Genomic DNA, 13,381 nt, shown 5'->3' with positions numbered 1-13,381 from the left:
ATATTAATATGAACTAAAATTAACAGAGATGTTTGAGGGACCAAGATGGTGACATAGGAGACTCCTGAACTTCCCTCTTCCCATGGACACACCAAATATATGGCTACACACAGGGCAGTTTCCTCTAAGAGAAATCTAGGAGCTAACTGAGTAACTACTATGCATAGGGAAAATGAGAAAATACCCACGCTGAACATGTAGGAAAGGCTGAGAGGCATTCCCACCATAAATCTCATTCCCCTTATTGCTTTATACACTCAGGAGGAACACCTAACTGCCAGTTTCCCCCTGAGGAGCAAAACACCTAGTTCTGAAAGCCTGTGAGATTTGTGTGCAAGGGTCCTATAGCACTATAGCAAACAAAGAAGTAATTCTCAAGTGGTGTGGGAGCACTCCCTGTGGCTATAACCCTGGGTTCAGTGATGAGGGGGTAGGCAAAAACACTCACCTCTCAGTCTTTCCCTGGAAGAAACTAACTGCACTGCAAGGTGCTGCCTGAAGGTCCCTCTTCTAATTAGCATGTATCTAGGGACTAGCTGTAATGCTCCCCAGAGCCTAGGGGAGCTCCTGGGCATTTCTTGCCTTCTCCCTCCAGTTCACTCCAACAATAAAATGAAGTCACCAGCATCTCTTTAGAAGTAACTTGTTAAAGTCAGAGTATTCTAATATTATAATGGTGGTGGATAAATCACTTATAACTAGTATAAAGGTTAAAAGACACTAGTGATAAGAATGTAACTCTAATGGATATTAATTATATCCAATACTGTTAATGGATAAATGGTATAAAAAGATGTAAATTGTGCCATCGAAACATAAAATTTGGACTGAGGTGTAAAAATGTAGAGCTTTTGGTGTATCTAAAGCAAGTTGTTATTAGCTTAAAATAGACTTATAACTATAAGATGTTTTATGTAAGCCTCATGATAACCATAAAACAAAATCCTGTAGTAGATACACAAAAGGTAAAGAGAAAGGAATCAAAGTGTACCACTATAGAAAATCATCAAATCACAAAGGAAGAGAGTAAGAGAGGGAAAAAAGCAAAAAAGAATTACAAAACATCCAGAAAACAATTAAGAAAATGGCAATTGTAAGTCCATGCCTATCAATAATTATTTTAAGTGGAAATATCAAAGGCCCTACTACATTGTTCAATTAAAAGACGTTGAGGGGATGAATAGATAGAAAGACAAGACTGAATGGTATATTACCTAAAAAGACTCACTTCAGCCTTAAGAAGAAACAGATACTGAGGGTGCTTGGTGGCCCAGTCAGTTAAGAGTCTGACTGGATTTCAGCTCAGGTCATGGTCACACGGTTCGTGAGTTTGAGTCCTGAGTCTGGCTCTGCACTCACAGCATGAAACCCGCTTGGGATTTTCACTCTCCCTCTCTCTGCCCCTCCCTTGCTCATGCTCTCTTTCTATCAAGATAAATAATAAACTTAAAAATAAAAGAAGAAAGAGAGACTGAAAATGAGGATATGGAAAAAGATATTCCATACAAATAGAAATCCAAAGAAAGAAGGGGTAGTTATACATAGACAAAAATAGACTTTAAGCCAAAAACTGTAAAAAAAGACAAGGTCAATATATAATGATAAAGAGGTCAATTCATGAAGAGAATATAATCATTGTAAATATTTTTGCAGTCAACATCACAGTTCTTAAATATGTACAGCAAACATAACAGATCTGAAGGGAGAAATAGCATACAAGAGTAAAACACTTCAATACCCCACTTGGGAACAGTATGAAGGTTCCTCAGGAAATTAAAAATAAAGCTGCCATGTGATTCAGCAGTTCCACTTCTGGGTATATATCCTTAGAAAAGAAATCACTATTTCAAAGAGATATCTGTACTCTTGTGTTCATTGCAGTATTATCCATAATAGCCAGTAGTTGTATGGAAACATCCAAAGTGTGTGTTGGCAGATGAATGGGTAAAGAAAATGGTGGGGGCACCTGGGTGGCTTAGTTGGTTAAGTGTCTAACTTCTGCAGGTCATGATCTCATGGTTTGTTAGTTTGAGCCCCTCATCAGGCTCTGCGGATGCAGAGCCTGCTTGGGATTTCTATGTCTCCCTCTCTCTCTGGCCCTCCCCAACTTTCTCTGTCTCTGTCTCTGTCTCTCAAAATAAATAAGTAAAGTTTAAAGAAAACAAAATACACACTGTACACACACAGTAGAATATTACTTGGCCTTAAAAAAAAAGGACATTCTGCTATTTTTGACAACATGGATGAAACTTGAGAGCATTTTGTAAAGGGAAATAATTCAGAGAAAAACACTCTGCATGATATCACTTGTGGAACTAAAAAAAGAATATGAACTGACATGTATATATATATATATAGTAGTATGGAGATTGCCAGGGACTCAAGGATGAGAGAAATAGGGATAGGTTGGTGAAAGGGTACACATTTTTAGTTATAAGATGAATAAGATCTGAGGATCTCATGTATAACATGGTGGCCATAGTTGATAATACTGTTTTGTGTAATTGAAATTTGATATTAGAATAGAACATAATTCTTCTCATCAAAAAGAGGAAAAAGGTAAATATACGAGGTGATGAATGTGTTGATTAATTCAATGGTAGGAATCCTTTCACAATGTAGAAGTGTATTAGATCATCATGTAGTATATGTTAAATATATTAAAATTTTATGTATTAATTATACTTCAGCAAAGCTGAAAAATTAATAGAGAATAAGTGTTAAATAATGAAAAAAGAAAATTTATCAAAAATATAAAAAATCAGGAACTTACTTTCATGTATACATACAAAATACATATCATATACACATACATATTTATGTGTGTATATGTGTATAATAACACAATATAGGTTAAGCTTGAATACAGCACCTATTGTATTCCAGGCAGTATTTAATCCCATTACATTTGTGTAATCCACTTAACAAACTTTAGATATTCTTTTTAAACTCCTTTTATGCATGAGAAAACTGAGGGATAGAGAGTTTAAGTAACCTGCTGAAGATCACACAACTAGAGAGCAGTGGTCATGCTCTGAACCCATGCAGTTTAATTCCAGGCTCCTTAAGTATTATTCTAAGTTAACTTGACATGTAGCACATAATATCAACCTGTATAAAAGCAAGTAAATGGAATAATCACATAAAGAAATTTATGTGGGGTATTTTGAAAAAAAAAAGAAAAGAAAAGAAAAGAAAAATTTCTGATGAAAGCTCAAACAGGCCAGAATAGTAAAGACAAAATTTAGTAACAACATACTTCATAAGACTGCTTACAGGATTATGCACAAACAGTATTCTATCAAGTAAAGAGCTATACTTTTAAAGCATTTTTAGAATATTGCAAAAATTAATTATTCCACAGAAAGAGAATCATGCAAATCCCATTGTGTGAATATGATAAAAAATTAGAAATAAAAGAATAAATGTAGTCCAGTAAATTCATAAATTTATAGATAAAATCACAGTTTAAATTACTAAATTTTTAAAATCAGTAAAATTATTAAACTATAATTAAATTTTAAAATATTATAGCATGTGAGATGGAGCTAGACTGGCAATTAAATGAATGTTTATATCATACTTACATTTATTGAAATGTAAAGAAAGTTTAAAAATAGGTTAGAAAATCATTTAGCCCAAGAATTTTGGAAACAAGCAAGAGAAAAATGCCCATAGAATTAAGCCAGGATTTGGTACAAAATCCAGTCCAAAACACATACACAAATGGTAGAGATTAAATTTTAAAAATACCTCTGGGAATACTACCAAACAGAAAGTTTAAGTCTCAATGGTCAAGATGAGAAATGAGGAGTGCAAACAGTATTAGGAATAATTTTAAAGATTTATCTGTAGATGAAGAAGGAGTTTAAAATATCATAAAATCTTTTGAACAATGTTTTGAATAATTAATGATAATACATTTGAAAACTTCAGTGTAATAAGTAATATTCTAGAAAATTATTACTTAAAATTATTTAAACATAACTAGAACTCTGAATTTATCAGTAGCCACAAAAATTACTGGTAAAAAATCAATACACATATTAATAAATGAAACAATTTAAAAAGAGAAAAAATATCCACTTTCTAAAGCTTTTCCTCAAAATGGAGAAAAGGAAGTGTATGATCATTTTTGAAGCATTGTACAACATAAGCATGCAGAGGAAAAGGGGAAGGGGCAGGGAAAGCTGTGTGCCAATCTTCTCTATGAATCTAGGTGCAAAACTTCAAGTAAATTATCATGAAATTAAATCCATCAATGCATTAAAAACTCAGTCTTAACAAAGTTGGTTTCATTCAGTAATTACAAGGATGGTTCAATATTTGAAAATCTAATAGTGAAAAAGTCAGAAAATGCCAACATCGTGACTTAACTCAGGTTGCTGGTTTCTTCCACCAAAATCAGTCCTGAAAAAGAGAAGAGTAAAGTATGGATTTAGAACTGTCATAACCAGTATTAGAAACCCTTAGAGGAACTAAGGCTTTTTGAACTGATATGGGTGGATAGAGTCTTAGTGGGAAAATAGTTTGGGGAAAAACTTTCAGTTTTGCTTTTGACACTTCTCTCTCATTTTCTTGTGTTGAGCAGGCTCATTTTGTTACCTAGTTGCAACAGCACAGTTAGATAGAATTGATTGAGATGTATTTAATTTTAAATGGTGAAAACTAAAATTATTCTTTTTCAATTGCCTATAGAGACAAATATTAAAATTATTCTATATTATATACAAAGGACCCTTATATATTTGTCATAGAAATAATATACACCTTAAACTGCTGAATACAGTGAAATAATACAGTAAATAAGAAATTAATAATAAATATAGAAAACAACTACTCCAATCCAAATGAAAAATATAAAGTCTTAGGTAAAAAATATAAACACATACTTTCAGAATATTTAAAGTATCATAAAAATGCAAAAGTAAGTAGTCATAATCGATGAGCTGTGACCACAGCAGTACTCTGATAATATAGCTGTAATCAGTTATATTTCAAAACTAGCAAAAAGCAAAATAAACAACTTATGCTTTCAGCTCAGTAAATGTCATTAAATATATAATATATATGTCATATATATATATATATATATAATTACTGAATGTAAAAATGTTGCATGTGAATGCTAATCAACAAAAGTACTTAAGAGATTATCTCTGTGTAGAAATAAAGGGGGATACAGTAGGTGATAGCCATAACACATCTTTGGCTCTATTGATAATGTTTTACATCTTAAACTAGATGGTACCTACACAGGTGATTTTTAAAAGTTATTCTTTATATATTTTTAATATCCTAAATATTTACTAATAATTTAAGGACATTAGAATATATGTGTCATAACAACACATTAAATTTTGAATTAATATAGTTCATTTTCTGCAGTCACATTTTAGGGTCTGAGATTCAAAACACATCTGGTTAATCGATCTTTTCAGCAGCTAAGCAGATTTTATTATGCCCCAAAACTGGAAGAAAGAAGGGTCCCGTTTGATGAATTTGGGACCACTTACTCTATCTATTTGGTTTAGTTTATATGGTACATCATTCATTATCACATAAACTACATACTGACAATTCTGAGCATTTCAATTCAGGACAGATGGCTTTAGGGTCAGTAAATTTAACAGGAATAGTCTATGTAACACTTTTGCTCAGCAGTTCTTAATGTGCTTTCATACACACTGTGGAACAATGGATGAGAGTCTCAGGCCTTCCTTGCTCATAAGGATACAGGATAAAATGTGCATCCAAGAATATATGATTATGTTTTCTTGAAGAGTTATTTGTAAGCATTAATGTCCCTATTAAATTGAATTTCATATATTTCACATTTTAATATGGAAGAAAATAAGAAAATAAATGTCACTCAATAAGAATGTATAACATTTTATTTTACTGTTATAAACATCTGTATTTTCATAGGGAATCAGAATAAGTGCTTTTATGGGTTATCCACTTCATCTTTTTAGCAGTACTGTGAAATAGATGTTCTTGTTTACTTTTTAAAGATGAAGAAACCGATTTTCAATGAACACTTTAATAAATTGCCTGAGTTCTCTTAGATAGTAAATGCACAGGTATTAATGGGGCTATTTATATTCTGTTTTATTCAGGTACAATATACAGAGCCATGCAGAAACCCAGAAACCCGTAGTGTGGATTTCAGTAAATTTTCACAAATTTAACTGAACTTCTACAGCTGCCATCTGTTTAAAGGTTTGCCAAAAATTATAAATTCCTTTTATGACCCCTCAAAGTTATCACTGCCTCAGAGTTATTATTGCTAAAGGTCCACCCTTGTGATTTCTATTATTGGGGATTAAATTTTTTTCTATTATATAACATACATAAACATATATATATACACATAAATAATTTTTCTATTTACATAAGTGGAATCGTGCAATTTACATTACTTTGTATCAGCTTTGTTTCATTCAAAAAATGTCTGTGAGATTCATCATGTTGGTGTATGCATTAGTAGCCTCGTAATTTTCAGTGCTGTGTTTTACTTTATGGATAATATAAAAATATTCATCATTTGTTGATAGACATTTCTATTATGTACATATTAGACTTTTTATGAGAAACATTGTTAAAACATTGTATGTATGTCTAGGAAGAGGAATCTCTGTGTCATGGAGTATACTATGATCAGTTTACAAAACTAATGAAAAGCAGTTTTCCAAAACACTTATTTATTATCCCACCAACCATTATAAAAGTTGCTCCAGATCCTTATCAAAACAGTATTGACTAATTTTTATTTTTTTGGTTTTAGTCTTTCTGGTGATATTTTTTGTGCTTTTAATTTTTGTTGCATTTTATTGATAACTGAAGAAATTGAAATACCTTCTCCCAGGCAAATACCTTCTCCCAGGAAAATACCTTCTCCCAGGCTGTGGCTTGCTTTTTCACTACCTTAATAGTGTTCTGTGATGAACAAAAGTTTTAAATTCTAATACTGTCCAATTTATTAGTTACTTCTTTTATGATTAGCATAAATTATAACCTGTTCAAACATTCTTTTCTTATCCTAAGTTTATGAAAATGTTTTTCTGCATTTTTTTCTAAAAATTTGAGTGTTGTCTTTTTGTATGTTGTGTATTAGATCATTTAAAGTCTGCCAGAGTGTTGAATTTAGGGCTGGATGGCTAAGATATTCTCAGCCAGGATAGCTTGGCTTTGCTAGGGAGAGAGAATACCTTCCTTCAGAAGTCTAGCTCCTTCCAGTAGGTTTTCTGACTATATACTCACAACAAGCATAGAAAACCAAGTGAAAACATTTGGGAAAGACTACAGAATTAGAGGACAAAGGACAAGGATGTGGGGAGATAGCAACTGGGGCCATTAATGTCACTCAATGTACCGTAGTCAGTTCTTTGACGTTAATTATTCGTCTCCCAAATGTAATATGAAAGAAATTTAAAAATTTATTATCTTTTAAGGTACTCAGATGAATCATCCAATCATGGTGTCAGGCTCAAAGACTTGACTATCTTATCAGGTCCAAATGGGTCTCCTTGGAAGTTACTCTTACTTATCAGGGGACCTATAAAATTAAAAGATAAGTTTTCTGCTTTCCACACAAATAATGGACAGTAGTTTTATGATTTAGCTCTTAGACACACTGCCATCCACAGGGGACAGAGTTGGAAATATATAGCACTAGTCTGTAGTAGTTATAAAATCCACCTGCATTAAGGCTGCCAGGTTCTACTACTCTTAGGTTGGGGAATGTTTCTTGATTTAAGCTCCAATTCTTCTCCAAGGAGTGACTCTACAGTCCATTGTTCTCCATGGTTCTTGGATCAGCCGTCTGAGAGTCATTCCTGTTCTATCACAATGAGATGATTGTTCCAGGATTGTGTCCATACATTGAAGCTTATCAAATTATATAGTTTAAATATGTCCAGTGTAATGTATGTCCATTTTATGTCAAAAAAGAAAGTCTTTAAGTGTATGTGAAAAAATAAGTAAACATATAATAACGTTACTGTCTACCCCACTATACAGTAACATATATGAATCATGAAAAAATAATGGAGCTTGTAAAGACGTAAGTCCCAAAACACTGCATACTGCATACACAATTATTATGAAGCTTGAAAACAAGCAAAGCTAAGAAGCATATTGTATTTGATAATATTTTGTTTTTGTATTAAGTGATGTGTTCACAAGTGTTCATTTTTTTTACTTTAACAATTAATTGTGTGTTGTGTATACTTTTGCATATATCAATTATTCAAAGGATAATAAAAAGAATAAAATATGTAAGTATATCAGTAATATAGAGCAGATTGTGATACTTACTATTTAGCAATGAGTTGCTTTTGGACTTTAGAAAGTAAGATGTGTGCCTCAAAGCATTAATGGTGATGGTGACAGTGATATACCATCATTATAAACCAAATTCCTAAGAGGTGATGTATACTTTGAAAATCATATTTGAACATATCATACTAATGCCATTTAATTGAGTTGTCTATAATAGGATATATAGATCTTAAATATATGACATTGTAAACTCAAAAAGTTATTTTTGATTAGAAGCCATTGAACTTGCTTTCAGACAAATCTATAATCTACATATTTTTATTCTCAGGGCTCTTCGTGTTATCTCATCGAAGCACCTTAAATATAAGATATATTAAAGATATAATAAAAATAGAATTAAGTAAGAATTAACTGATAATAGTCTTTTCAAAACTTAATGGTGTAAAACAGTGAATTGATCTGTTCATATTCAAAATGCTACCGTTATGGCAGGATTTTTTTTATTTTTAATGTAAAGATGAAATCACCCTATTAAATTCTTTAAGTTTAATTCCATTTAAGGTATTTCAATAAAGAACGTCATTTGTATGGTGTACAGCAGGATAGAAACATCTGGTGTTTATGCATTGTCTGCTAAATCACAGATGAGTAATTATTTTCCATGTGTCCAGAAAAAAAATTCATTAATCACCCATCCTTGTTAGCCTAATGTTCTGCAACTAAGATCTGTTCTTTTAAGTCTTCAACCTCCTTTGTACATTTTATGGACTTCTTAACTGCAGAGATATTTATTTCCATATTTTTCAAAAATGTCTTCAAATATGTTTGCTTTAGATACTTCTAGAATTTTTGTTTCAAGATGAATTTTAAAAAACGTCATTGAACCAGCCCATAGAAATTCTTTTATGATTTTGATTGAACATGGTTTAATTTGGAGAAATTTGATATCTCCATTGCTTCATTGCTATTTCTGCTTCCTAAAAATATCTGCCAACTAATTTATGGCTTTTTATGTGTTTCAGTTAGGTTTTAAAATTTTCATTGTATGTTTTTTTTTATATATTTTTGCTATTTGTATAGGAATTTTACGCAATTTTTTCTAAATTGAGCTTTCTAATATAGAGAGAAACTATTGATCATTGTATAATCTCTAAATGGGGTTGATAATGCCTGATTTGGGACAGGAGAAAGCTTAAAATTGAAATACAGAAACAAATTTGGATAACTTCTCTAAAGGGAACTAACTTAAAGCAATTTTAATTCTACTTTGTTTTATAGTGCTTTCCAAAGAATTTTGAAAAACCAGTGTTTCCCTAATGACCTTTTTTTTCTCTTTCTCATTCAGAATAAATTATTTAATGCATTTTACATTTCAATGGTACTCTTATTATGTAGATGTTTTTTCCAAACTGTTTTATAAAATTAAAATTCTGAGAGCAAAGGCAAATGGTTTGGAAAACAATGGGCAAAGACATTCCTTGCAAAGAGCAGAACAAGATTGTGGCAGATGTGTTCACTAAGGAAACCTAACCACTGTCAAAGCAGGCAGTTTTCACAGTAACTGCTTGGCGAGATTTTGTAACTGTTTGCGACCATTCACTGTTGTGTGTTATTCATTCTGTATAATAATCATTGGAATTAATTATTGTGTTTATCATTTTTTGTTTGCTTGTTTTTAGGTAATCAGACCACAAGAAACCACATCCAGACTGATCAGAAGGTCCAGAAATCTTGGACTCTGACCTGGACACCATTATTTGGTAGGACTTTGGATGGACTCCCTAGGGAAAATATGTGTATGGGTATAAGGGTGGTTGGTGGAGACTATGGCAGAGGTACTTTATCTCTTTACAGTAATTTCACTTTCTTTCACTATTAAAAGGATTTACACATTTCAGTTGGGCATGTCTCCTCTCAGCTAAAGGTACATTTTCTTTTTTTATTGTACGTATTTAAAGTATACACATTAATGATTTGATATACATATACATTCTGAAATAATCCCCACAATCAAGCTAGTTAGCAAATCTGTTATCTCACATAGTTACTGTGTGTGTGTGTGTGTGTGTGTGTGTGTGTGTGTGTGTGTGTGTGTCTTGTATGTGAGTGTGGCGAGAATACATAGGATATACTTTCAGCAAATTTCAAGTATAGGATACAGTATTATTATCTAAAGTCACTATGCTATGTGCAATAGATTTCCAGAACTTACTCATTTTACAGAACTGATATTTTTATTCTTTGACCATCTCTCCATTTCTCCCACTCCCCAAACCCTGATAATTACCATTCTACTCTTTGCTTCTATGACTATAACTATTTTAGATTCCACAGATAAGTGAGATCATACAGCATTTGCCTTTTTTTGCATAGGTTATTACAGTTAGAATGATGTCCTCCAGGACCATCCATGTCACAAATGGTAGGATTTCCTTCATTTTTTAAGGGTGGATAATATTCCATCGTATGTGTATATATACTGTATATGTCTTGCCTATTGTGAATAATGCTGTAATAAACATAGGAGAGCAGGTGTCTCTTCAAGATCTTGACTTTAATTCCTTTGAATAAACATCTGGAGGTAGGATTGCTGGATCATATGGTAGTTCTATTTTTAATTTTTTGAAAAATCTCCCTAATGTTTTCCATAATGGTGGTACCAGTTTACATTCGCACTAATGCATACATTCCCACTAACATGTAAGGTTGGTTCTGTTTTCTCCACATCCTCACCAATGCTTAGTATCTTTTGGTTTTTCAATAATAGCGATTCTAACAGTATGAGGGGATATCTCATTGTAGTTTTGATTTACATTTCCCTGAGTACCTTTGCATATATGTGTTGGCTATTTATATGCTTTTTTCAGAAAAATGTTTCAGATACTTTGTGAATTTTTTATTTGGGTTATTTTTTGTTATTGAGTTACATGAGTTTTTTAATATATCTTGAATTTAACCCTTTATATGAAGCATTATTTGCAAATATTTTCTTTCATTCTGTAGGTTGTCTTTCATTTTGTTGATTATTTTCTTTGCTGTGCTTTTTAATTTTAATATTGAACATAGCTAAAATACAATATTACATTAGTTGCAGGTGTACAACGTTGTGATTCAGTTTCTATATATGTTATGCTATGCTTCCTACAAGTGTAGCTATCATCTGTTACCAAAAAGTTCTTACAATATCATTGACTATATTCCTTATGTTATGACTTTTATTCCTGTGACTTATTCATTCCATAACTGGAAGCTTGTATCTCCTATTCCCCTTCATCCATTTTGCCCACCCACCCATCTCCTGGCAATTATCAGTCTGTTCTCTGTATTTGTAATTCTGATTTTGCCTTTTGCTTGTTTGTTTGTTTATTTATTTATTCTGGTTTTTTTTAGGTTCCACGTATGAATGAAATCATATGGTATTTATCTTTTTGGGTCTGATTTATATTACTTAGCATAACACCCTCTAGATCCATCCATGTTGTCACAAATGGCAAGATTACATCCTTTTTTATAGCTGTGTAATATTCCCGTGTGTGTGTGTGTGTGTGTGTGTGTGTGTGTGTGTGTGTGTGTGTGTATAGCAAGTTTTCATTATCCATTTGTCTATCAATGGACACTTAGACTGCTTCTATATCTTGGATGTAGTATAATGCTGCAATAGACATAGAGGTGCATATATCTTTTCAAAATAGTGTTTTTGTTTTTTTACATAAATACCCAGTATTAGAATTATTGGACTATATGGTATTTCTATTCTAAGTTTTTGAGGAAACTTCATACTGTTTTCCACAATGGCTGTACCAGTTTACATTTCCACCAGTAGTTGTGCAGAAGCTTTTTAATCTGATGTAGTCCTACTTACTTACTTTGGTTGCCTCTACTTATGGTATCATATCCTAAAAACTGTGCCAAGACCAGTATCAAAGAGCTTTCTCTATATGTTTTCTTGTAGGAGTTTTACAGCTCGAATCTTACATTTAAATCTCTAATCCATTTTGAGTTGATTTTTGTGTATGGTGTAAGATAAGGGTCCAATTTCTTTCCCTTCCTTCTCTCTCTCCCTCCTTTCCCTCCCTTCCTTCCTTGCTTTGTTTCTCATGTGGAGATAACCAGTTTTTCCAATAACATTTATTGAATAGACTATCTTTTCCCCATTGTGTATTCTTGGTGCCCTTTCAGAGATAAGTTGACAGTATATGCATTGGAAGACTGTATTTTCAAATTTTCTTGCAGATAAGTAAAGCATTATGACTAAGGGCCGGTTATGGGATATGAGAGAAAGGTATGTATGTAACGTCTCATTCATGTTTATGAGAATAGTTGTGTTAATTCTTTCCCACTCATTTCCTTTCCATTAGCTGAAATGTACAAATGATATCATAAGCTATAATATACACACTAGGACATGATGTATTGAAACTAAACCTTGAGGATGAGAGAACCTTGGGTGAGAGAACAGAAAGAGATTGGATTCTCAATAGCACATAATATTTACGTATATTTAATACTTTTCACTGAAAGTAGTAGTATGTATTATATAATCTATAAATACATTACTGATGTATTTAAAAAAAATAACTTACTGGTTGGGTGCATTTTTCAGCCCATGCTAAAACTTGGGTGCTAATACTTCAGTAGGGAGCACAATACCAGGGAAGTAGGGGAGAAGATACCTTTAGGGTGAAGCAGAGAAGAAAAATAGCAGCTATTTAAGGGAGTACATTATTCAGCTGGTCACAGTTTTAGAACAGGTTAACTGGTGGTTGATCTCATGAGAAGTCTTGATAGAGGCAAAGGAAATTTCTTCATTTTATAAATAGTTGGACAAAGGAGAGAAAAGACTATCATTTGTATATCTTCTTTATTTTTATTTTTATTTTTATTTTTTAACATGAAATTTATTGTCAAATTGTTTCCATACAACACCCAATGCTCATCCCAACAGGTGCCTTCCTCAATGCCCATCCCCCACTTTCCCCTCCCTCCCACCCCCCCATCAACCATCAGTTTATTCTCAGTTTTTAAGAGTCTCTTATGGTTTGGCTCCCTCCCTCTCTAACTTTTTTTTTTCCTTCCCCTCCACATGGTCTTCTGTTAA

General features: G+C 32.4%; 1 long non-coding RNA gene across 2 annotated transcripts in view; it reads left to right on the top strand.

Moving 5' to 3' along the window:
• LOC147572015 (uncharacterized) overlaps window positions 1-10,053 on the top strand; it is a 546,875-nt gene extending 536,822 nt beyond the window's left edge. For both annotated transcript variants that reach the window (XR_015247038.1, XR_015247039.1), the window contains exon 8: window positions 9,963-10,053. This is a non-coding gene — a long non-coding RNA (uncharacterized LOC147572015). The remainder of the gene's footprint in view (window positions 1-9,962) is intronic.
• The last annotated feature ends 3,328 nt before the right edge of the window (window positions 10,054-13,381 follow it).

Source organism: Puma concolor, chromosome F2 (genome assembly GCF_028749965.1).
Source record: "Puma concolor isolate L17-30 chromosome F2, mPumCon1.1.hap2, whole genome shotgun sequence".
Lineage (NCBI taxonomy): Eukaryota > Metazoa > Chordata > Mammalia > Carnivora > Felidae > Puma > Puma concolor.
This window is presented reverse-complemented; position numbering and strand designations above follow the sequence as displayed.